At 53.8% G+C, this 18516-nt stretch overlaps 56 non-coding genes across 56 annotated transcripts; all 56 read right to left on the bottom strand.

Annotated features, from left to right (window-relative positions):
- Positions 1-264: 264 nt before the first annotated feature.
- Positions 265-346, bottom strand: Trnal-cag (transfer RNA leucine (anticodon CAG)). The gene has a single exon. It is a non-coding gene; the product is annotated as a tRNA-Leu (tRNA).
- A 73-nt stretch (positions 347-419) lies between these two features.
- Trnal-aag (transfer RNA leucine (anticodon AAG)) lies at positions 420-501 on the bottom strand. The gene has a single exon. It is a non-coding gene; the product is annotated as a tRNA-Leu (tRNA).
- Positions 502-788: 287 nt separating this feature from the next.
- Trnah-gug (transfer RNA histidin (anticodon GUG)) lies at positions 789-860 on the bottom strand. The gene has a single exon. It is a non-coding gene; the product is annotated as a tRNA-His (tRNA).
- A 368-nt stretch (positions 861-1228) lies between these two features.
- On the bottom strand, positions 1229-1300 carry Trnae-cuc (transfer RNA glutamic acid (anticodon CUC)). Its single transcript has one exon. It is a non-coding gene; the product is annotated as a tRNA-Glu (tRNA).
- A 271-nt stretch (positions 1301-1571) lies between these two features.
- Positions 1572-1653, bottom strand: Trnal-cag (transfer RNA leucine (anticodon CAG)). The gene has a single exon. It is a non-coding gene; the product is annotated as a tRNA-Leu (tRNA).
- A 73-nt stretch (positions 1654-1726) lies between these two features.
- On the bottom strand, positions 1727-1808 carry Trnal-aag (transfer RNA leucine (anticodon AAG)). The gene has a single exon. It is a non-coding gene; the product is annotated as a tRNA-Leu (tRNA).
- Positions 1809-2095: 287 nt separating this feature from the next.
- Trnah-gug (transfer RNA histidin (anticodon GUG)) lies at positions 2096-2167 on the bottom strand. Its single transcript has one exon. It is a non-coding gene; the product is annotated as a tRNA-His (tRNA).
- A 376-nt stretch (positions 2168-2543) lies between these two features.
- On the bottom strand, positions 2544-2615 carry Trnae-cuc (transfer RNA glutamic acid (anticodon CUC)). The gene has a single exon. It is a non-coding gene; the product is annotated as a tRNA-Glu (tRNA).
- A 271-nt stretch (positions 2616-2886) lies between these two features.
- Trnal-cag (transfer RNA leucine (anticodon CAG)) lies at positions 2887-2968 on the bottom strand. Its single transcript has one exon. It is a non-coding gene; the product is annotated as a tRNA-Leu (tRNA).
- Positions 2969-3041: 73 nt separating this feature from the next.
- Trnal-aag (transfer RNA leucine (anticodon AAG)) lies at positions 3042-3123 on the bottom strand. The gene has a single exon. It is a non-coding gene; the product is annotated as a tRNA-Leu (tRNA).
- Positions 3124-3410: 287 nt separating this feature from the next.
- Trnah-gug (transfer RNA histidin (anticodon GUG)) lies at positions 3411-3482 on the bottom strand. Its single transcript has one exon. It is a non-coding gene; the product is annotated as a tRNA-His (tRNA).
- A 368-nt stretch (positions 3483-3850) lies between these two features.
- Positions 3851-3922, bottom strand: Trnae-cuc (transfer RNA glutamic acid (anticodon CUC)). Its single transcript has one exon. It is a non-coding gene; the product is annotated as a tRNA-Glu (tRNA).
- A 271-nt stretch (positions 3923-4193) lies between these two features.
- On the bottom strand, positions 4194-4275 carry Trnal-cag (transfer RNA leucine (anticodon CAG)). The gene has a single exon. It is a non-coding gene; the product is annotated as a tRNA-Leu (tRNA).
- Positions 4276-4348: 73 nt separating this feature from the next.
- Positions 4349-4430, bottom strand: Trnal-aag (transfer RNA leucine (anticodon AAG)). Its single transcript has one exon. It is a non-coding gene; the product is annotated as a tRNA-Leu (tRNA).
- A 287-nt stretch (positions 4431-4717) lies between these two features.
- Positions 4718-4789, bottom strand: Trnah-gug (transfer RNA histidin (anticodon GUG)). Its single transcript has one exon. It is a non-coding gene; the product is annotated as a tRNA-His (tRNA).
- A 368-nt stretch (positions 4790-5157) lies between these two features.
- Trnae-cuc (transfer RNA glutamic acid (anticodon CUC)) lies at positions 5158-5229 on the bottom strand. Its single transcript has one exon. It is a non-coding gene; the product is annotated as a tRNA-Glu (tRNA).
- Positions 5230-5500: 271 nt separating this feature from the next.
- On the bottom strand, positions 5501-5582 carry Trnal-cag (transfer RNA leucine (anticodon CAG)). Its single transcript has one exon. It is a non-coding gene; the product is annotated as a tRNA-Leu (tRNA).
- Positions 5583-5655: 73 nt separating this feature from the next.
- Trnal-aag (transfer RNA leucine (anticodon AAG)) lies at positions 5656-5737 on the bottom strand. The gene has a single exon. It is a non-coding gene; the product is annotated as a tRNA-Leu (tRNA).
- Positions 5738-6024: 287 nt separating this feature from the next.
- On the bottom strand, positions 6025-6096 carry Trnah-gug (transfer RNA histidin (anticodon GUG)). The gene has a single exon. It is a non-coding gene; the product is annotated as a tRNA-His (tRNA).
- Positions 6097-6464: 368 nt separating this feature from the next.
- Positions 6465-6536, bottom strand: Trnae-cuc (transfer RNA glutamic acid (anticodon CUC)). The gene has a single exon. It is a non-coding gene; the product is annotated as a tRNA-Glu (tRNA).
- Positions 6537-6807: 271 nt separating this feature from the next.
- Positions 6808-6889, bottom strand: Trnal-cag (transfer RNA leucine (anticodon CAG)). The gene has a single exon. It is a non-coding gene; the product is annotated as a tRNA-Leu (tRNA).
- Positions 6890-6962: 73 nt separating this feature from the next.
- Positions 6963-7044, bottom strand: Trnal-aag (transfer RNA leucine (anticodon AAG)). Its single transcript has one exon. It is a non-coding gene; the product is annotated as a tRNA-Leu (tRNA).
- A 287-nt stretch (positions 7045-7331) lies between these two features.
- Positions 7332-7403, bottom strand: Trnah-gug (transfer RNA histidin (anticodon GUG)). The gene has a single exon. It is a non-coding gene; the product is annotated as a tRNA-His (tRNA).
- A 376-nt stretch (positions 7404-7779) lies between these two features.
- Positions 7780-7851, bottom strand: Trnae-cuc (transfer RNA glutamic acid (anticodon CUC)). Its single transcript has one exon. It is a non-coding gene; the product is annotated as a tRNA-Glu (tRNA).
- A 271-nt stretch (positions 7852-8122) lies between these two features.
- On the bottom strand, positions 8123-8204 carry Trnal-cag (transfer RNA leucine (anticodon CAG)). The gene has a single exon. It is a non-coding gene; the product is annotated as a tRNA-Leu (tRNA).
- Positions 8205-8277: 73 nt separating this feature from the next.
- Trnal-aag (transfer RNA leucine (anticodon AAG)) lies at positions 8278-8359 on the bottom strand. Its single transcript has one exon. It is a non-coding gene; the product is annotated as a tRNA-Leu (tRNA).
- A 287-nt stretch (positions 8360-8646) lies between these two features.
- Positions 8647-8718, bottom strand: Trnah-gug (transfer RNA histidin (anticodon GUG)). Its single transcript has one exon. It is a non-coding gene; the product is annotated as a tRNA-His (tRNA).
- A 368-nt stretch (positions 8719-9086) lies between these two features.
- Trnae-cuc (transfer RNA glutamic acid (anticodon CUC)) lies at positions 9087-9158 on the bottom strand. The gene has a single exon. It is a non-coding gene; the product is annotated as a tRNA-Glu (tRNA).
- Positions 9159-9429: 271 nt separating this feature from the next.
- Trnal-cag (transfer RNA leucine (anticodon CAG)) lies at positions 9430-9511 on the bottom strand. The gene has a single exon. It is a non-coding gene; the product is annotated as a tRNA-Leu (tRNA).
- A 73-nt stretch (positions 9512-9584) lies between these two features.
- Positions 9585-9666, bottom strand: Trnal-aag (transfer RNA leucine (anticodon AAG)). The gene has a single exon. It is a non-coding gene; the product is annotated as a tRNA-Leu (tRNA).
- A 287-nt stretch (positions 9667-9953) lies between these two features.
- Trnah-gug (transfer RNA histidin (anticodon GUG)) lies at positions 9954-10025 on the bottom strand. The gene has a single exon. It is a non-coding gene; the product is annotated as a tRNA-His (tRNA).
- Positions 10026-10401: 376 nt separating this feature from the next.
- Trnae-cuc (transfer RNA glutamic acid (anticodon CUC)) lies at positions 10402-10473 on the bottom strand. Its single transcript has one exon. It is a non-coding gene; the product is annotated as a tRNA-Glu (tRNA).
- Positions 10474-10744: 271 nt separating this feature from the next.
- Positions 10745-10826, bottom strand: Trnal-cag (transfer RNA leucine (anticodon CAG)). The gene has a single exon. It is a non-coding gene; the product is annotated as a tRNA-Leu (tRNA).
- Positions 10827-10899: 73 nt separating this feature from the next.
- Trnal-aag (transfer RNA leucine (anticodon AAG)) lies at positions 10900-10981 on the bottom strand. The gene has a single exon. It is a non-coding gene; the product is annotated as a tRNA-Leu (tRNA).
- A 287-nt stretch (positions 10982-11268) lies between these two features.
- Positions 11269-11340, bottom strand: Trnah-gug (transfer RNA histidin (anticodon GUG)). Its single transcript has one exon. It is a non-coding gene; the product is annotated as a tRNA-His (tRNA).
- Positions 11341-11708: 368 nt separating this feature from the next.
- On the bottom strand, positions 11709-11780 carry Trnae-cuc (transfer RNA glutamic acid (anticodon CUC)). The gene has a single exon. It is a non-coding gene; the product is annotated as a tRNA-Glu (tRNA).
- Positions 11781-12051: 271 nt separating this feature from the next.
- Trnal-cag (transfer RNA leucine (anticodon CAG)) lies at positions 12052-12133 on the bottom strand. The gene has a single exon. It is a non-coding gene; the product is annotated as a tRNA-Leu (tRNA).
- A 73-nt stretch (positions 12134-12206) lies between these two features.
- Trnal-aag (transfer RNA leucine (anticodon AAG)) lies at positions 12207-12288 on the bottom strand. The gene has a single exon. It is a non-coding gene; the product is annotated as a tRNA-Leu (tRNA).
- Positions 12289-12575: 287 nt separating this feature from the next.
- Trnah-gug (transfer RNA histidin (anticodon GUG)) lies at positions 12576-12647 on the bottom strand. The gene has a single exon. It is a non-coding gene; the product is annotated as a tRNA-His (tRNA).
- Positions 12648-13015: 368 nt separating this feature from the next.
- Trnae-cuc (transfer RNA glutamic acid (anticodon CUC)) lies at positions 13016-13087 on the bottom strand. The gene has a single exon. It is a non-coding gene; the product is annotated as a tRNA-Glu (tRNA).
- A 271-nt stretch (positions 13088-13358) lies between these two features.
- On the bottom strand, positions 13359-13440 carry Trnal-cag (transfer RNA leucine (anticodon CAG)). The gene has a single exon. It is a non-coding gene; the product is annotated as a tRNA-Leu (tRNA).
- Positions 13441-13513: 73 nt separating this feature from the next.
- Trnal-aag (transfer RNA leucine (anticodon AAG)) lies at positions 13514-13595 on the bottom strand. Its single transcript has one exon. It is a non-coding gene; the product is annotated as a tRNA-Leu (tRNA).
- Positions 13596-13882: 287 nt separating this feature from the next.
- Positions 13883-13954, bottom strand: Trnah-gug (transfer RNA histidin (anticodon GUG)). Its single transcript has one exon. It is a non-coding gene; the product is annotated as a tRNA-His (tRNA).
- A 376-nt stretch (positions 13955-14330) lies between these two features.
- Positions 14331-14402, bottom strand: Trnae-cuc (transfer RNA glutamic acid (anticodon CUC)). The gene has a single exon. It is a non-coding gene; the product is annotated as a tRNA-Glu (tRNA).
- A 271-nt stretch (positions 14403-14673) lies between these two features.
- Trnal-cag (transfer RNA leucine (anticodon CAG)) lies at positions 14674-14755 on the bottom strand. The gene has a single exon. It is a non-coding gene; the product is annotated as a tRNA-Leu (tRNA).
- Positions 14756-14828: 73 nt separating this feature from the next.
- Positions 14829-14910, bottom strand: Trnal-aag (transfer RNA leucine (anticodon AAG)). The gene has a single exon. It is a non-coding gene; the product is annotated as a tRNA-Leu (tRNA).
- Positions 14911-15197: 287 nt separating this feature from the next.
- Trnah-gug (transfer RNA histidin (anticodon GUG)) lies at positions 15198-15269 on the bottom strand. The gene has a single exon. It is a non-coding gene; the product is annotated as a tRNA-His (tRNA).
- Positions 15270-15637: 368 nt separating this feature from the next.
- On the bottom strand, positions 15638-15709 carry Trnae-cuc (transfer RNA glutamic acid (anticodon CUC)). Its single transcript has one exon. It is a non-coding gene; the product is annotated as a tRNA-Glu (tRNA).
- Positions 15710-15980: 271 nt separating this feature from the next.
- Trnal-cag (transfer RNA leucine (anticodon CAG)) lies at positions 15981-16062 on the bottom strand. The gene has a single exon. It is a non-coding gene; the product is annotated as a tRNA-Leu (tRNA).
- A 73-nt stretch (positions 16063-16135) lies between these two features.
- Trnal-aag (transfer RNA leucine (anticodon AAG)) lies at positions 16136-16217 on the bottom strand. Its single transcript has one exon. It is a non-coding gene; the product is annotated as a tRNA-Leu (tRNA).
- Positions 16218-16504: 287 nt separating this feature from the next.
- Positions 16505-16576, bottom strand: Trnah-gug (transfer RNA histidin (anticodon GUG)). Its single transcript has one exon. It is a non-coding gene; the product is annotated as a tRNA-His (tRNA).
- A 376-nt stretch (positions 16577-16952) lies between these two features.
- On the bottom strand, positions 16953-17024 carry Trnae-cuc (transfer RNA glutamic acid (anticodon CUC)). The gene has a single exon. It is a non-coding gene; the product is annotated as a tRNA-Glu (tRNA).
- Positions 17025-17295: 271 nt separating this feature from the next.
- Positions 17296-17377, bottom strand: Trnal-cag (transfer RNA leucine (anticodon CAG)). The gene has a single exon. It is a non-coding gene; the product is annotated as a tRNA-Leu (tRNA).
- Positions 17378-17450: 73 nt separating this feature from the next.
- Trnal-aag (transfer RNA leucine (anticodon AAG)) lies at positions 17451-17532 on the bottom strand. Its single transcript has one exon. It is a non-coding gene; the product is annotated as a tRNA-Leu (tRNA).
- Positions 17533-17819: 287 nt separating this feature from the next.
- On the bottom strand, positions 17820-17891 carry Trnah-gug (transfer RNA histidin (anticodon GUG)). Its single transcript has one exon. It is a non-coding gene; the product is annotated as a tRNA-His (tRNA).
- A 368-nt stretch (positions 17892-18259) lies between these two features.
- Trnae-cuc (transfer RNA glutamic acid (anticodon CUC)) lies at positions 18260-18331 on the bottom strand. Its single transcript has one exon. It is a non-coding gene; the product is annotated as a tRNA-Glu (tRNA).
- Between the last annotated feature and the right edge of the window lie 185 nt (positions 18332-18516).

The raw sequence follows: 18516 nt of genomic DNA, 5'->3' as shown, positions 1-18516 counted from the left end.
CACAAGTGCTCCTCCAGCGAACACAGCAAGCTGTACACAATCCACTTGACGACAACGGCAAAAATTAGCGTTTCCACTGCATAGAACGTCAGCTCGAGACACATTTCGTGGAGACGAGCGCCAGCAATCGTGACACCAAACTGCGCGTGTGAATCCTGTCGTTGCACCACGCACTGTGCTGCTACGACAATTTAAGAAAGAGACGCTCACGGCTTGCTGCGCTGTTTCCTTCGCGGGTAATCAGTGCTCCTGCTTAGAAAACATTGGCAGCGGTGGGATTCGAACCCACGCCTCCGAAGAGACTGGTGCCTGAAACCAGCGCCTTAGACCGCTCGGCCACGCTACCTACGCGGCGCCAGGGGCACAGGAGCTGCTTTCTACAGCACGAGAAAACACCACAAAAAAAAACGAGAAAAAGTTGGCAGCGGTGGGATTCGAACCCACGCCTCCGAAGAGACTGGTGCCTTAAACCAGCGCCTTAGACCGCTCGGCCACGCTACCTGCGTCAGTGTTGTTCGCTTTCGTAGAAACAGTGCACGACACAGCTTCCTGTTCTGCTGCGACTGGCCGCTCATCCATTGCACTTCAAACAACTGCCCTTTTCGAATAGAGGTTAACTACACAGGCAGCAGCCCGCGCTGTGGTGCGGCGGCATTACGTGTTGATAATGAACTGGTAGTGCCACCTGCAGCTCGTGGAACATGAGCGAGAAATCCAGAGGGCACCGTGAATTCAAACAGTGGTTCACTACCGTCATTGCAGCGACAGCAAGGCAAAACTTTAAAAAGTGCCGTGACCAGGATTCGAACCTGGGTTATTGCGGCCACAACGCAATGTCCTAACCACTAGACGATCACGGCCACGGAGGCACCGCCGAAAGCAGTTCTCGCGACTGCAAGTGGCTATGCACAGCAAAGCTCAGCCCACTGTGTCTCGCCACAGCTGTGTCAGACGTGGTCTCCATTATATGTATACTGGCAAACGAAACGTGTCTGCGCTGTTAGGACACTAAGCAGTGTGGTTAGCTGCATTAAACCCCTGTGGCAATGTCTTGTAGTCCTCCAACTCTGTCTACCACAGGTAAGTGCCTCGATAAGAGGTGTCGCATCGCTCTCGCCGTCACTTGTGACCGCGAATCGTACTTAACGTCATTTTGTGCAAGCGTCAGCGGAGCGTCAGTCGAGCTAAGTCGGGACAAGTCGCATAAGAGGAGCAGTAAAATGCGTATTTCCGGTACCGGGAATCGAACCCGGGCCTCCTGGGTGAGAGCCAGGTATCCTAGCCACTAGACCACACCGGATAACGACACAAGTGCTCCTCCAGCGAACACAGCAAGCTGTACACAATCCACTTGACGACAACGGCAAAAATTAGCGTTTCCACTGCATAGAACGTCATGCTCGAGACACATTTCGTGGAGACGAGCGCCAGCAATCGTGACACCAAACTGCGCGTGTGAATCCTGTCGTTGCACCACGCACTGTGCTGCTACGACAATTTAAGAAAGAGACGCTCACGGCTTGCTGCGCTGTTTCCTTCGCGGGTAATCAGTGCTCCTGCTTAGAAAACATTGGCAGCGGTGGGATTCGAACCCACGCCTCCGAAGAGACTGGTGCCTGAAACCAGCGCCTTAGACCGCTCGGCCACGCTACCTACGCGGCGCCAGGGGCACAGGAGCTGCTTTCTACAGCATGAGAAAACACCACAAAAAAAAACGAGAAAAAGTTGGCAGCGGTGGGATTCGAACCCACGCCTCCGAAGAGACTGGTGCCTTAAACCAGCGCCTTAGACCGCTCGGCCACGCTACCTGCGTCAGTGTTGTTCGCTTTCGTAGAAACAGTGCACGACACAGCTTCCTGTTCTGCTGCGACTGGCCGCTCATCCATTGCACTTCAAACAACTGCCCTTTTCGAATAGAGGTTAACTACACAGGCAGCAGCCCGCGCTGTGGTGCGGCGGCATTACGTGTTGATAATGAACTGGTAGTGCCACCTGCAGCTCGTGGAACATGAGCGAGAAATCCAGAGGGCACCGTGAATTCAAACAGTGGTTCACTACCGTCATTGCAGCGACAGCAAGGCAAAACTTTAAAAAGTGCCGTGACCAGGATTCGAACCTGGGTTATTGCGGCCACAACGCAATGTCCTAACCACTAGACGATCACGGCCACGGAGGCACCGCCGAAAGCAGTTCTCGCGACTGCAAGTGGCTATGCACAGCAAAGCTCAGCCCACTGTGTCTCGCCACAGCTGTGTCAGACGTGGTCTCCATTATATGTATACTGGCAAACGAAACGTGTCTGCGCTGTTAGGACACTAAGCAGTGTGGTTAGCTGCATTAAACCCCTGTGGCAATGTCTTGTAGTCCTCCAACTCTGTTGACCACAGGTATGTGCCTCGATAAGAGGTGGACAGATGTCGCATCGCTCTCGCCGTCACTTGTGACCGCGAATCGTACTTAACGTCATTTTGTGCAAGCGTCAGCGGAGCGTCAGTCGAGCTAAGTCGGGACAAGTCGCATAAGAGGAGCAGTAAAATGCGTATTTCCGGTACCGGGAATCGAACCCGGGCCTCCTGGGTGAGAGCCAGGTATCCTAGCCACTAGACCACACCGGATAACGACACAAGTGCTCCTCCAGCGAACACAGCAAGCTGTACACAATCCACTTGACGACAACGGCAAAAATTAGCGTTTCCACTGCATAGAACGTCATGCTCGAGACACATTTCGTGGAGACGAGCGCCAGCAATCGTGACACCAAACTGCGCGTGTGAATCCTGTCGTTGCACCACGCACTGTGCTGCTACGACAATTTAAGAAAGAGACGCTCACGGCTTGCTGCGCTGTTTCCTTCGCGGGTAATCAGTGCTCCTGCTTAGAAAACATTGGCAGCGGTGGGATTCGAACCCACGCCTCCGAAGAGACTGGTGCCTGAAACCAGCGCCTTAGACCGCTCGGCCACGCTACCTACGCGGCGCCAGGGGCACAGGAGCTGCTTTCTACAGCACGAGAAAACACCACAAAAAAAAACGAGAAAAAGTTGGCAGCGGTGGGATTCGAACCCACGCCTCCGAAGAGACTGGTGCCTTAAACCAGCGCCTTAGACCGCTCGGCCACGCTACCTGCGTCAGTGTTGTTCGCTTTCGTAGAAACAGTGCACGACACAGCTTCCTGTTCTGCTGCGACTGGCCGCTCATCCATTGCACTTCAAACAACTGCCCTTTTCGAATAGAGGTTAACTACACAGGCAGCAGCCCGCGCTGTGGTGCGGCGGCATTACGTGTTGATAATGAACTGGTAGTGCCACCTGCAGCTCGTGGAACATGAGCGAGAAATCCAGAGGGCACCGTGAATTCAAACAGTGGTTCACTACCGTCATTGCAGCGACAGCAAGGCAAAACTTTAAAAAGTGCCGTGACCAGGATTCGAACCTGGGTTATTGCGGCCACAACGCAATGTCCTAACCACTAGACGATCACGGCCACGGAGGCACCGCCGAAAGCAGTTCTCGCGACTGCAAGTGGCTATGCACAGCAAAGCTCAGCCCACTGTGTCTCGCCACAGCTGTGTCAGACGTGGTCTCCATTATATGTATACTGGCAAACGAAACGTGTCTGCGCTGTTAGGACACTAAGCAGTGTGGTTAGCTGCATTAAACCCCTGTGGCAATGTCTTGTAGTCCTCCAACTCTGTCTACCACAGGTAAGTGCCTCGATAAGAGGTGTCGCATCGCTCTCGCCGTCACTTGTGACCGCGAATCGTACTTAACGTCATTTTGTGCAAGCGTCAGCGGAGCGTCAGTCGAGCTAAGTCGGGACAAGTCGCATAAGAGGAGCAGTAAAATGCGTATTTCCGGTACCGGGAATCGAACCCGGGCCTCCTGGGTGAGAGCCAGGTATCCTAGCCACTAGACCACACCGGATAACGACACAAGTGCTCCTCCAGCGAACACAGCAAGCTGTACACAATCCACTTGACGACAACGGCAAAAATTAGCGTTTCCACTGCATAGAACGTCATGCTCGAGACACATTTCGTGGAGACGAGCGCCAGCAATCGTGACACCAAACTGCGCGTGTGAATCCTGTCGTTGCACCACGCACTGTGCTGCTACGACAATTTAAGAAAGAGACGCTCACGGCTTGCTGCGCTGTTTCCTTCGCGGGTAATCAGTGCTCCTGCTTAGAAAACATTGGCAGCGGTGGGATTCGAACCCACGCCTCCGAAGAGACTGGTGCCTGAAACCAGCGCCTTAGACCGCTCGGCCACGCTACCTACGCGGCGCCAGGGGCACAGGAGCTGCTTTCTACAGCACGAGAAAACACCACAAAAAAAAACGAGAAAAAGTTGGCAGCGGTGGGATTCGAACCCACGCCTCCGAAGAGACTGGTGCCTTAAACCAGCGCCTTAGACCGCTCGGCCACGCTACCTGCGTCAGTGTTGTTCGCTTTCGTAGAAACAGTGCACGACACAGCTTCCTGTTCTGCTGCGACTGGCCGCTCATCCATTGCACTTCAAACAACTGCCCTTTTCGAATAGAGGTTAACTACACAGGCAGCAGCCCGCGCTGTGGTGCGGCGGCATTACGTGTTGATAATGAACTGGTAGTGCCACCTGCAGCTCGTGGAACATGAGCGAGAAATCCAGAGGGCACCGTGAATTCAAACAGTGGTTCACTACCGTCATTGCAGCGACAGCAAGGCAAAACTTTAAAAAGTGCCGTGACCAGGATTCGAACCTGGGTTATTGCGGCCACAACGCAATGTCCTAACCACTAGACGATCACGGCCACGGAGGCACCGCCGAAAGCAGTTCTCGCGACTGCAAGTGGCTATGCACAGCAAAGCTCAGCCCACTGTGTCTCGCCACAGCTGTGTCAGACGTGGTCTCCATTATATGTATACTGGCAAACGAAACGTGTCTGCGCTGTTAGGACACTAAGCAGTGTGGTTAGCTGCATTAAACCCCTGTGGCAATGTCTTGTAGTCCTCCAACTCTGTCTACCACAGGTAAGTGCCTCGATAAGAGGTGTCGCATCGCTCTCGCCGTCACTTGTGACCGCGAATCGTACTTAACGTCATTTTGTGCAAGCGTCAGCGGAGCGTCAGTCGAGCTAAGTCGGGACAAGTCGCATAAGAGGAGCAGTAAAATGCGTATTTCCGGTACCGGGAATCGAACCCGGGCCTCCTGGGTGAGAGCCAGGTATCCTAGCCACTAGACCACACCGGATAACGACACAAGTGCTCCTCCAGCGAACACAGCAAGCTGTACACAATCCACTTGACGACAACGGCAAAAATTAGCGTTTCCACTGCATAGAACGTCATGCTCGAGACACATTTCGTGGAGACGAGCGCCAGCAATCGTGACACCAAACTGCGCGTGTGAATCCTGTCGTTGCACCACGCACTGTGCTGCTACGACAATTTAAGAAAGAGACGCTCACGGCTTGCTGCGCTGTTTCCTTCGCGGGTAATCAGTGCTCCTGCTTAGAAAACATTGGCAGCGGTGGGATTCGAACCCACGCCTCCGAAGAGACTGGTGCCTGAAACCAGCGCCTTAGACCGCTCGGCCACGCTACCTACGCGGCGCCAGGGGCACAGGAGCTGCTTTCTACAGCACGAGAAAACACCACAAAAAAAAACGAGAAAAAGTTGGCAGCGGTGGGATTCGAACCCACGCCTCCGAAGAGACTGGTGCCTTAAACCAGCGCCTTAGACCGCTCGGCCACGCTACCTGCGTCAGTGTTGTTCGCTTTCGTAGAAACAGTGCACGACACAGCTTCCTGTTCTGCTGCGACTGGCCGCTCATCCATTGCACTTCAAACAACTGCCCTTTTCGAATAGAGGTTAACTACACAGGCAGCAGCCCGCGCTGTGGTGCGGCGGCATTACGTGTTGATAATGAACTGGTAGTGCCACCTGCAGCTCGTGGAACATGAGCGAGAAATCCAGAGGGCACCGTGAATTCAAACAGTGGTTCACTACCGTCATTGCAGCGACAGCAAGGCAAAACTTTAAAAAGTGCCGTGACCAGGATTCGAACCTGGGTTATTGCGGCCACAACGCAATGTCCTAACCACTAGACGATCACGGCCACGGAGGCACCGCCGAAAGCAGTTCTCGCGACTGCAAGTGGCTATGCACAGCAAAGCTCAGCCCACTGTGTCTCGCCACAGCTGTGTCAGACGTGGTCTCCATTATATGTATACTGGCAAACGAAACGTGTCTGCGCTGTTAGGACACTAAGCAGTGTGGTTAGCTGCATTAAACCCCTGTGGCAATGTCTTGTAGTCCTCCAACTCTGTCTACCACAGGTAAGTGCCTCGATAAGAGGTGTCGCATCGCTCTCGCCGTCACTTGTGACCGCGAATCGTACTTAACGTCATTTTGTGCAAGCGTCAGCGGAGCGTCAGTCGAGCTAAGTCGGGACAAGTCGCATAAGAGGAGCAGTAAAATGCGTATTTCCGGTACCGGGAATCGAACCCGGGCCTCCTGGGTGAGAGCCAGGTATCCTAGCCACTAGACCACACCGGATAACGACACAAGTGCTCCTCCAGCGAACACAGCAAGCTGTACACAATCCACTTGACGACAACGGCAAAAATTAGCGTTTCCACTGCATAGAACGTCATGCTCGAGACACATTTCGTGGAGACGAGCGCCAGCAATCGTGACACCAAACTGCGCGTGTGAATCCTGTCGTTGCACCACGCACTGTGCTGCTACGACAATTTAAGAAAGAGACGCTCACGGCTTGCTGCGCTGTTTCCTTCGCGGGTAATCAGTGCTCCTGCTTAGAAAACATTGGCAGCGGTGGGATTCGAACCCACGCCTCCGAAGAGACTGGTGCCTGAAACCAGCGCCTTAGACCGCTCGGCCACGCTACCTACGCGGCGCCAGGGGCACAGGAGCTGCTTTCTACAGCATGAGAAAACACCACAAAAAAAAACGAGAAAAAGTTGGCAGCGGTGGGATTCGAACCCACGCCTCCGAAGAGACTGGTGCCTTAAACCAGCGCCTTAGACCGCTCGGCCACGCTACCTGCGTCAGTGTTGTTCGCTTTCGTAGAAACAGTGCACGACACAGCTTCCTGTTCTGCTGCGACTGGCCGCTCATCCATTGCACTTCAAACAACTGCCCTTTTCGAATAGAGGTTAACTACACAGGCAGCAGCCCGCGCTGTGGTGCGGCGGCATTACGTGTTGATAATGAACTGGTAGTGCCACCTGCAGCTCGTGGAACATGAGCGAGAAATCCAGAGGGCACCGTGAATTCAAACAGTGGTTCACTACCGTCATTGCAGCGACAGCAAGGCAAAACTTTAAAAAGTGCCGTGACCAGGATTCGAACCTGGGTTATTGCGGCCACAACGCAATGTCCTAACCACTAGACGATCACGGCCACGGAGGCACCGCCGAAAGCAGTTCTCGCGACTGCAAGTGGCTATGCACAGCAAAGCTCAGCCCACTGTGTCTCGCCACAGCTGTGTCAGACGTGGTCTCCATTATATGTATACTGGCAAACGAAACGTGTCTGCGCTGTTAGGACACTAAGCAGTGTGGTTAGCTGCATTAAACCCCTGTGGCAATGTCTTGTAGTCCTCCAACTCTGTTGACCACAGGTATGTGCCTCGATAAGAGGTGGACAGATGTCGCATCGCTCTCGCCGTCACTTGTGACCGCGAATCGTACTTAACGTCATTTTGTGCAAGCGTCAGCGGAGCGTCAGTCGAGCTAAGTCGGGACAAGTCGCATAAGAGGAGCAGTAAAATGCGTATTTCCGGTACCGGGAATCGAACCCGGGCCTCCTGGGTGAGAGCCAGGTATCCTAGCCACTAGACCACACCGGATAACGACACAAGTGCTCCTCCAGCGAACACAGCAAGCTGTACACAATCCACTTGACGACAACGGCAAAAATTAGCGTTTCCACTGCATAGAACGTCATGCTCGAGACACATTTCGTGGAGACGAGCGCCAGCAATCGTGACACCAAACTGCGCGTGTGAATCCTGTCGTTGCACCACGCACTGTGCTGCTACGACAATTTAAGAAAGAGACGCTCACGGCTTGCTGCGCTGTTTCCTTCGCGGGTAATCAGTGCTCCTGCTTAGAAAACATTGGCAGCGGTGGGATTCGAACCCACGCCTCCGAAGAGACTGGTGCCTGAAACCAGCGCCTTAGACCGCTCGGCCACGCTACCTACGCGGCGCCAGGGGCACAGGAGCTGCTTTCTACAGCACGAGAAAACACCACAAAAAAAAACGAGAAAAAGTTGGCAGCGGTGGGATTCGAACCCACGCCTCCGAAGAGACTGGTGCCTTAAACCAGCGCCTTAGACCGCTCGGCCACGCTACCTGCGTCAGTGTTGTTCGCTTTCGTAGAAACAGTGCACGACACAGCTTCCTGTTCTGCTGCGACTGGCCGCTCATCCATTGCACTTCAAACAACTGCCCTTTTCGAATAGAGGTTAACTACACAGGCAGCAGCCCGCGCTGTGGTGCGGCGGCATTACGTGTTGATAATGAACTGGTAGTGCCACCTGCAGCTCGTGGAACATGAGCGAGAAATCCAGAGGGCACCGTGAATTCAAACAGTGGTTCACTACCGTCATTGCAGCGACAGCAAGGCAAAACTTTAAAAAGTGCCGTGACCAGGATTCGAACCTGGGTTATTGCGGCCACAACGCAATGTCCTAACCACTAGACGATCACGGCCACGGAGGCACCGCCGAAAGCAGTTCTCGCGACTGCAAGTGGCTATGCACAGCAAAGCTCAGCCCACTGTGTCTCGCCACAGCTGTGTCAGACGTGGTCTCCGTTATATGTATACTGGCAAACGAAACGTGTCTGCGCTGTTAGGACACTAAGCAGTGTGGTTAGCTGCATTAAACCCCTGTGGCAATGTCTTGTAGTCCTCCAACTCTGTCTACCACAGGTAAGTGCCTCGATAAGAGGTGTCGCATCGCTCTCGCCGTCACTTGTGACCGCGAATCGTACTTAACGTCATTTTGTGCAAGCGTCAGCGGAGCGTCAGTCGAGCTAAGTCGGGACAAGTCGCATAAGAGGAGCAGTAAAATGCGTATTTCCGGTACCGGGAATCGAACCCGGGCCTCCTGGGTGAGAGCCAGGTATCCTAGCCACTAGACCACACCGGATAACGACACAAGTGCTCCTCCAGCGAACACAGCAAGCTGTACACAATCCACTTGACGACAACGGCAAAAATTAGCGTTTCCACTGCATAGAACGTCATGCTCGAGACACATTTCGTGGAGACGAGCGCCAGCAATCGTGACACCAAACTGCGCGTGTGAATCCTGTCGTTGCACCACGCACTGTGCTGCTACGACAATTTAAGAAAGAGACGCTCACGGCTTGCTGCGCTGTTTCCTTCGCGGGTAATCAGTGCTCCTGCTTAGAAAACATTGGCAGCGGTGGGATTCGAACCCACGCCTCCGAAGAGACTGGTGCCTGAAACCAGCGCCTTAGACCGCTCGGCCACGCTACCTACGCGGCGCCAGGGGCACAGGAGCTGCTTTCTACAGCACGAGAAAACACCACAAAAAAAAACGAGAAAAAGTTGGCAGCGGTGGGATTCGAACCCACGCCTCCGAAGAGACTGGTGCCTTAAACCAGCGCCTTAGACCGCTCGGCCACGCTACCTGCGTCAGTGTTGTTCGCTTTCGTAGAAACAGTGCACGACACAGCTTCCTGTTCTGCTGCGACTGGCCGCTCATCCATTGCACTTCAAACAACTGCCCTTTTCGAATAGAGGTTAACTACACAGGCAGCAGCCCGCGCTGTGGTGCGGCGGCATTACGTGTTGATAATGAACTGGTAGTGCCACCTGCAGCTCGTGGAACATGAGCGAGAAATCCAGAGGGCACCGTGAATTCAAACAGTGGTTCACTACCGTCATTGCAGCGACAGCAAGGCAAAACTTTAAAAAGTGCCGTGACCAGGATTCGAACCTGGGTTATTGCGGCCACAACGCAATGTCCTAACCACTAGACGATCACGGCCACGGAGGCACCGCCGAAAGCAGTTCTCGCGACTGCAAGTGGCTATGCACAGCAAAGCTCAGCCCACTGTGTCTCGCCACAGCTGTGTCAGACGTGGTCTCCATTATATGTATACTGGCAAACGAAACGTGTCTGCGCTGTTAGGACACTAAGCAGTGTGGTTAGCTGCATTAAACCCCTGTGGCAATGTCTTGTAGTCCTCCAACTCTGTTGACCACAGGTATGTGCCTCGATAAGAGGTGGACAGATGTCGCATCGCTCTCGCCGTCACTTGTGACCGCGAATCGTACTTAACGTCATTTTGTGCAAGCGTCAGCGGAGCGTCAGTCGAGCTAAGTCGGGACAAGTCGCATAAGAGGAGCAGTAAAATGCGTATTTCCGGTACCGGGAATCGAACCCGGGCCTCCTGGGTGAGAGCCAGGTATCCTAGCCACTAGACCACACCGGATAACGACACAAGTGCTCCTCCAGCGAACACAGCAAGCTGTACACAATCCACTTGACGACAACGGCAAAAATTAGCGTTTCCACTGCATAGAACGTCATGCTCGAGACACATTTCGTGGAGACGAGCGCCAGCAATCGTGACACCAAACTGCGCGTGTGAATCCTGTCGTTGCACCACGCACTGTGCTGCTACGACAATTTAAGAAAGAGACGCTCACGGCTTGCTGCGCTGTTTCCTTCGCGGGTAATCAGTGCTCCTGCTTAGAAAACATTGGCAGCGGTGGGATTCGAACCCACGCCTCCGAAGAGACTGGTGCCTGAAACCAGCGCCTTAGACCGCTCGGCCACGCTACCTACGCGGCGCCAGGGGCACAGGAGCTGCTTTCTACAGCACGAGAAAACACCACAAAAAAAAACGAGAAAAAGTTGGCAGCGGTGGGATTCGAACCCACGCCTCCGAAGAGACTGGTGCCTTAAACCAGCGCCTTAGACCGCTCGGCCACGCTACCTGCGTCAGTGTTGTTCGCTTTCGTAGAAACAGTGCACGACACAGCTTCCTGTTCTGCTGCGACTGGCCGCTCATCCATTGCACTTCAAACAACTGCCCTTTTCGAATAGAGGTTAACTACACAGGCAGCAGCCCGCGCTGTGGTGCGGCGGCATTACGTGTTGATAATGAACTGGTAGTGCCACCTGCAGCTCGTGGAACATGAGCGAGAAATCCAGAGGGCACCGTGAATTCAAACAGTGGTTCACTACCGTCATTGCAGCGACAGCAAGGCAAAACTTTAAAAAGTGCCGTGACCAGGATTCGAACCTGGGTTATTGCGGCCACAACGCAATGTCCTAACCACTAGACGATCACGGCCACGGAGGCACCGCCGAAAGCAGTTCTCGCGACTGCAAGTGGCTATGCACAGCAAAGCTCAGCCCACTGTGTCTCGCCACAGCTGTGTCAGACGTGGTCTCCATTATATGTATACTGGCAAACGAAACGTGTCTGCGCTGTTAGGACACTAAGCAGTGTGGTTAGCTGCATTAAACCCCTGTGGCAATGTCTTGTAGTCCTCCAACTCTGTCTACCACAGGTAAGTGCCTCGATAAGAGGTGTCGCATCGCTCTCGCCGTCACTTGTGACCGCGAATCGTACTTAACGTCATTTTGTGCAAGCGTCAGCGGAGCGTCAGTCGAGCTAAGTCGGGACAAGTCGCATAAGAGGAGCAGTAAAATGCGTATTTCCGGTACCGGGAATCGAACCCGGGCCTCCTGGGTGAGAGCCAGGTATCCTAGCCACTAGACCACACCGGATAACGACACAAGTGCTCCTCCAGCGAACACAGCAAGCTGTACACAATCCACTTGACGACAACGGCAAAAATTAGCGTTTCCACTGCATAGAACGTCATGCTCGAGACACATTTCGTGGAGACGAGCGCCAGCAATCGTGACACCAAACTGCGCGTGTGAATCCTGTCGTTGCACCACGCACTGTGCTGCTACGACAATTTAAGAAAGAGACGCTCACGGCTTGCTGCGCTGTTTCCTTCGCGGGTAATCAGTGCTCCTGCTTAGAAAACATTGGCAGCGGTGGGATTCGAACCCACGCCTCCGAAGAGACTGGTGCCTGAAACCAGCGCCTTAGACCGCTCGGCCACGCTACCTACGCGGCGCCAGGGGCACAGGAGCTGCTTTCTACAGCACGAGAAAACACCACAAAAAAAAACGAGAAAAAGTTGGCAGCGGTGGGATTCGAACCCACGCCTCCGAAGAGACTGGTGCCTTAAACCAGCGCCTTAGACCGCTCGGCCACGCTACCTGCGTCAGTGTTGTTCGCTTTCGTAGAAACAGTGCACGACACAGCTTCCTGTTCTGCTGCGACTGGCCGCTCATCCATTGCACTTCAAACAACTGCCCTTTTCGAATAGAGGTTAACTACACAGGCAGCAGCCCGCGCTGTGGTGCGGCGGCATTACGTGTTGATAATGAACTGGTAGTGCCACCTGCAGCTCGTGGAACATGAGCGAGAAATCCAGAGGGCACCGTGAATTCAAACAGTGGTTCACTACCGTCATTGCAGCGACAGCAAGGCAAAACTTTAAAAAGTGCCGTGACCAGGATTCGAACCTGGGTTATTGCGGCCACAACGCAATGTCCTAACCACTAGACGATCACGGCCACGGAGGCACCGCCGAAAGCAGTTCTCGCGACTGCAAGTGGCTATGCACAGCAAAGCTCAGCCCACTGTGTCTCGCCACAGCTGTGTCAGACGTGGTCTCCATTATATGTATACTGGCAAACGAAACGTGTCTGCGCTGTTAGGACACTAAGCAGTGTGGTTAGCTGCATTAAACCCCTGTGGCAATGTCTTGTAGTCCTCCAACTCTGTCTACCACAGGTAAGTGCCTCGATAAGAGGTGTCGCATCGCTCTCGCCGTCACTTGTGACCGCGAATCGTACTTAACGTCATTTTGTGCAAGCGTCAGCGGAGCGTCAGTCGAGCTAAGTCGGGACAAGTCGCATAAGAGGAGCAGTAAAATGCGTATTTCCGGTACCGGGAATCGAACCCGGGCCTCCTGGGTGAGAGCCAGGTATCCTAGCCACTAGACCACACCGGATAACGACACAAGTGCTCCTCCAGCGAACACAGCAAGCTGTACACAATCCACTTGACGACAACGGCAAAAATTAGCGTTTCCACTGCATAGAACGTCATGCTCGAGACACATTTCGTGGAGACGAGCGCCAGCAATCGTGACACCAAACTGCGCGTGTGAATCCTGTCGTTGCACCACGCACTGTGCTGCTACGACAATTTAAGAAAGAGACGCTCACGGCTTGCTGCGCTGTTTCCTTCGCGGGTAATCAGTGCTCCTGCTTAGAAAACATTGGCAGCGGTGGGATTCGAACCCACGCCTCCGAAGAGACTGGTGCCTGAAACCAGCGCCTTAGACCGCTCGGCCACGCTACCTACGCGGCGCCAGGGGCACAGGAGCTGCTTTCTACAGCACGAGAAAACACCACAAAAAAAAACGAGAAAAAGTTGGCAGCGGTGGGATTCGAACCCACGCCTCCGAAGAGACTGGTGCCTTAAACCAGCGCCTTAGACCGCTCGGCCACGCTACCTGCGTCAGTGTTGTTCGCTTTCGTAGAAACAGTGCACGACACAGCTTCCTGTTCTGCTGCGACTGGCCGCTCATCCATTGCACTTCAAACAACTGCCCTTTTCGAATAGAGGTTAACTACACAGGCAGCAGCCCGCGCTGTGGTGCGGCGGCATTACGTGTTGATAATGAACTGGTAGTGCCACCTGCAGCTCGTGGAACATGAGCGAGAAATCCAGAGGGCACCGTGAATTCAAACAGTGGTTCACTACCGTCATTGCAGCGACAGCAAGGCAAAACTTTAAAAAGTGCCGTGACCAGGATTCGAACCTGGGTTATTGCGGCCACAACGCAATGTCCTAACCACTAGACGATCACGGCCACGGAGGCACCGCCGAAAGCAGTTCTCGCGACTGCAAGTGGCTATGCACAGCAAAGCTCAGCCCACTGTGTCTCGCCACAGCTGTGTCAGACGTGGTCTCCATTATATGTATACTGGCAAACGAAACGTGTCTGCGCTGTTAGGACACTAAGCAGTGTGGTTAGCTGCATTAAACCCCTGTGGCAATGTCTTGTAGTCCTCCAACTCTGTTGACCACAGGTATGTGCCTCGATAAGAGGTGGACAGATGTCGCATCGCTCTCGCCGTCACTTGTGACCGCGAATCGTACTTAACGTCATTTTGTGCAAGCGTCAGCGGAGCGTCAGTCGAGCTAAGTCGGGACAAGTCGCATAAGAGGAGCAGTAAAATGCGTATTTCCGGTACCGGGAATCGAACCCGGGCCTCCTGGGTGAGAGCCAGGTATCCTAGCCACTAGACCACACCGGATAACGACACAAGTGCTCCTCCAGCGAACACAGCAAGCTGTACACAATCCACTTGACGACAACGGCAAAAATTAGCGTTTCCACTGCATAGAACGTCATGCTCGAGACACATTTCGTGGAGACGAGCGCCAGCAATCGTGACACCAAACTGCGCGTGTGAATCCTGTCGTTGCACCACGCACTGTGCTGCTACGACAATTTAAGAAAGAGACGCTCACGGCTTGCTGCGCTGTTTCCTTCGCGGGTAATCAGTGCTCCTGCTTAGAAAACATTGGCAGCGGTGGGATTCGAACCCACGCCTCCGAAGAGACTGGTGCCTGAAACCAGCGCCTTAGACCGCTCGGCCACGCTACCTACGCGGCGCCAGGGGCACAGGAGCTGCTTTCTACAGCACGAGAAAACACCACAAAAAAAAACGAGAAAAAGTTGGCAGCGGTGGGATTCGAACCCACGCCTCCGAAGAGACTGGTGCCTTAAACCAGCGCCTTAGACCGCTCGGCCACGCTACCTGCGTCAGTGTTGTTCGCTTTCGTAGAAACAGTGCACGACACAGCTTCCTGTTCTGCTGCGACTGGCCGCTCATCCATTGCACTTCAAACAACTGCCCTTTTCGAATAGAGGTTAACTACACAGGCAGCAGCCCGCGCTGTGGTGCGGCGGCATTACGTGTTGATAATGAACTGGTAGTGCCACCTGCAGCTCGTGGAACATGAGCGAGAAATCCAGAGGGCACCGTGAATTCAAACAGTGGTTCACTACCGTCATTGCAGCGACAGCAAGGCAAAACTTTAAAAAGTGCCGTGACCAGGATTCGAACCTGGGTTATTGCGGCCACAACGCAATGTCCTAACCACTAGACGATCACGGCCACGGAGGCACCGCCGAAAGCAGTTCTCGCGACTGCAAGTGGCTATGCACAGCAAAGCTCAGCCCACTGTGTCTCGCCACAGCTGTGTCAGACGTGGTCTCCATTATATGTATACTGGCAAACGAAACGTGTCTGCGCTGTTAGGACACTAAGCAGTGTGGTTAGCTGCATTAAACCCCTGTGGCAATGTCTTGTAGTCCTCCAACTCTGTCTACCACAGGTAAGTGCCTCGATAAGAGGTGTCGCATCGCTCTCGCCGTCACTTGTGACCGCGAATCGTACTTAACGTCATTTTGTGCAAGCGTCAGCGGAGCGTCAGTCGAGCTAAGTCGGGACAAGTCGCATAAGAGGAGCAGTAAAATGCGTATTTCCGGTACCGGGAATCGAACCCGGGCCTCCTGGGTGAGAGCCAGGTATCCTAGCCACTAGACCACACCGGATAACGACACAAGTGCTCCTCCAGCGAACACAGCAAGCTGTACACAATCCACTTGACGACAACGGCAAAAATTAGCGTTTCCACTGCATAGAACGTCATGCTCGAGACACATTTCGTGGAGACGAGCGCCAGCAATCGTGACACCAAACTGCGCGTGTGAATCCTGTCGTTGCACCACGCACTGTGCTGCTACGACAATTTAAGAAAGAGACGCTCACGGCTTGCTGCGCTGTTTCCTTCGCGGGTAATCAGTGCTCCTGCTTAGAAAACATTGGCAGCGGTGGGATTCGAACCCACGCCTCCGAAGAGACTGGTGCCTGAAACCAGCGCCTTAGACCGCTCGGCCACGCTACCTACGCGGCGCCAGGGGCACAGGAGCTGCTTTCTACAGCACGAGAAAACACCACAAAAAAAAACGAGAAAAAGTTGGCAGCGGTGGGATTCGAACCCACGCCTCCGAAGAGACTGGTGCCTTAAACCAGCGCCTTAGACCGCTCGGCCACGCTACCTGCGTCAGTGTTGTTCGCTTTCGTAGAAACAGTGCACGACACAGCTTCCTGTTCTGCTGCGACTGGCCGCTCATCCATTGCACTTCAAACAACTGCCCTTTTCGAATAGAGGTTAACTACACAGGCAGCAGCCCGCGCTGTGGTGCGGCGGCATTACGTGTTGATAATGAACTGGTAGTGCCACCTGCAGCTCGTGGAACATGAGCGAGAAATCCAGAGGGCACCGTGAATTCAAACAGTGGTTCACTACCGTCATTGCAGCGACAGCAAGGCAAAACTTTAAAAAGTGCCGTGACCAGGATTCGAACCTGGGTTATTGCGGCCACAACGCAATGTCCTAACCACTAGACGATCACGGCCACGGAGGCACCGCCGAAAGCAGTTCTCGCGACTGCAAGTGGCTATGCACAGCAAAGCTCAGCCCACTGTGTCTCGCCACAGCTGTGTCAGACGTGGTCTCCATTATATGTATACTGGCAAACGAAACGTGTCTGCGCTGTTAGGACACTAAGCAGTGTGGTTAGCTGCATTAAACCCCTGTGGCAATGTCTTGTAGTCCTCCAACTCTGTTGACCACAGGTATGTGCCTCGATAAGAGGTGGACAGATGTCGCATCGCTCTCGCCGTCACTTGTGACCGCGAATCGTACTTAACGTCATTTTGTGCAAGCGTCAGCGGAGCGTCAGTCGAGCTAAGTCGGGACAAGTCGCATAAGAGGAGCAGTAAAATGCGTATTTCCGGTACCGGGAATCGAACCCGGGCCTCCTGGGTGAGAGCCAGGTATCCTAGCCACTAGACCACACCGGATAACGACACAAGTGCTCCTCCAGCGAACACAGCAAGCTGTACACAATCCACTTGACGACAACGGCAAAAATTAGCGTTTCCACTGCATAGAACGTCATGCTCGAGACACATTTCGTGGAGACGAGCGCCAGCAATCGTGACACCAAACTGCGCGTGTGAATCCTGTCGTTGCACCACGCACTGTGCTGCTACGACAATTTAAGAAAGAGACGCTCACGGCTTGCTGCGCTGTTTCCTTCGCGGGTAATCAGTGCTCCTGCTTAGAAAACATTGGCAGCGGTGGGATTCGAACCCACGCCTCCGAAGAGACTGGTGCCTGAAACCAGCGCCTTAGACCGCTCGGCCACGCTACCTACGCGGCGCCAGGGGCACAGGAGCTGCTTTCTACAGCACGAGAAAACACCACAAAAAAAAACGAGAAAAAGTTGGCAGCGGTGGGATTCGAACCCACGCCTCCGAAGAGACTGGTGCCTTAAACCAGCGCCTTAGACCGCTCGGCCACGCTACCTGCGTCAGTGTTGTTCGCTTTCGTAGAAACAGTGCACGACACAGCTTCCTGTTCTGCTGCGACTGGCCGCTCATCCATTGCACTTCAAACAACTGCCCTTTTCGAATAGAGGTTAACTACACAGGCAGCAGCCCGCGCTGTGGTGCGGCGGCATTACGTGTTGATAATGAACTGGTAGTGCCACCTGCAGCTCGTGGAACATGAGCGAGAAATCCAGAGGGCACCGTGAATTCAAACAGTGGTTCACTACCGTCATTGCAGCGACAGCAAGGCAAAACTTTAAAAAGTGCCGTGACCAGGATTCGAACCTGGGTTATTGCGGCCACAACGCAATGTCCTAACCACTAGACGATCACGGCCACGGAGGCACCGCCGAAAGCAGTTCTCGCGACTGCAAGTGGCTATGCACAGCAAAGCTCAGCCCACTGTGTCTCGCCACAGCTGTGTCAGACGTGGTCTCCATTATATGTATACTGGCAAACGAAACGTGTCTGCGCTGTTAGGACACTAAGCAGTGTGGTTAGCTGCATTAAACCCCTGTGGCAATGTCTTGTAGTCCTCCAACTCTGTCTACCACAGGTAAGTGCCTCGATAAGAGGTGTCGCATCGCTCTCGCCGTCACTTGTGACCGCGAATCGTACTTAACGTCATTTTGTGCAAGCGTCAGCGGAGCGTCAGTCGAGCTAAGTCGGGACAAGTCGCATAAGAGGAGCAGTAAAATGCGTATTTCCGGTACCGGGAATCGAACCCGGGCCTCCTGGGTGAGAGCCAGGTATCCTAGCCACTAGACCACACCGGATAACGACACAAGTGCTCCTCCAGCGAACACAGCAAGCTGTACACAATCCACTTGACGACAACGGCAAAAATTAGCGTTTCCACTGCATAGAACGTCATGCTCGAGACACATTTCGTGGAGACGAGCGCCAGCAATCGTGACACCAAACTGCGCGTGTGAATCCTGTCGTTGCACCACGCACTGTG

This window comes from Schistocerca serialis, unplaced genomic scaffold (genome assembly GCF_023864345.2).
Source record: "Schistocerca serialis cubense isolate TAMUIC-IGC-003099 unplaced genomic scaffold, iqSchSeri2.2 HiC_scaffold_762, whole genome shotgun sequence".
In the NCBI taxonomy this organism is placed as follows: domain Eukaryota; kingdom Metazoa; phylum Arthropoda; class Insecta; order Orthoptera; family Acrididae; genus Schistocerca; species Schistocerca serialis.
The sequence above is the reverse complement of the archived record's forward strand: the minus strand, read 5'-3'. Positions and strand labels throughout refer to the sequence as shown.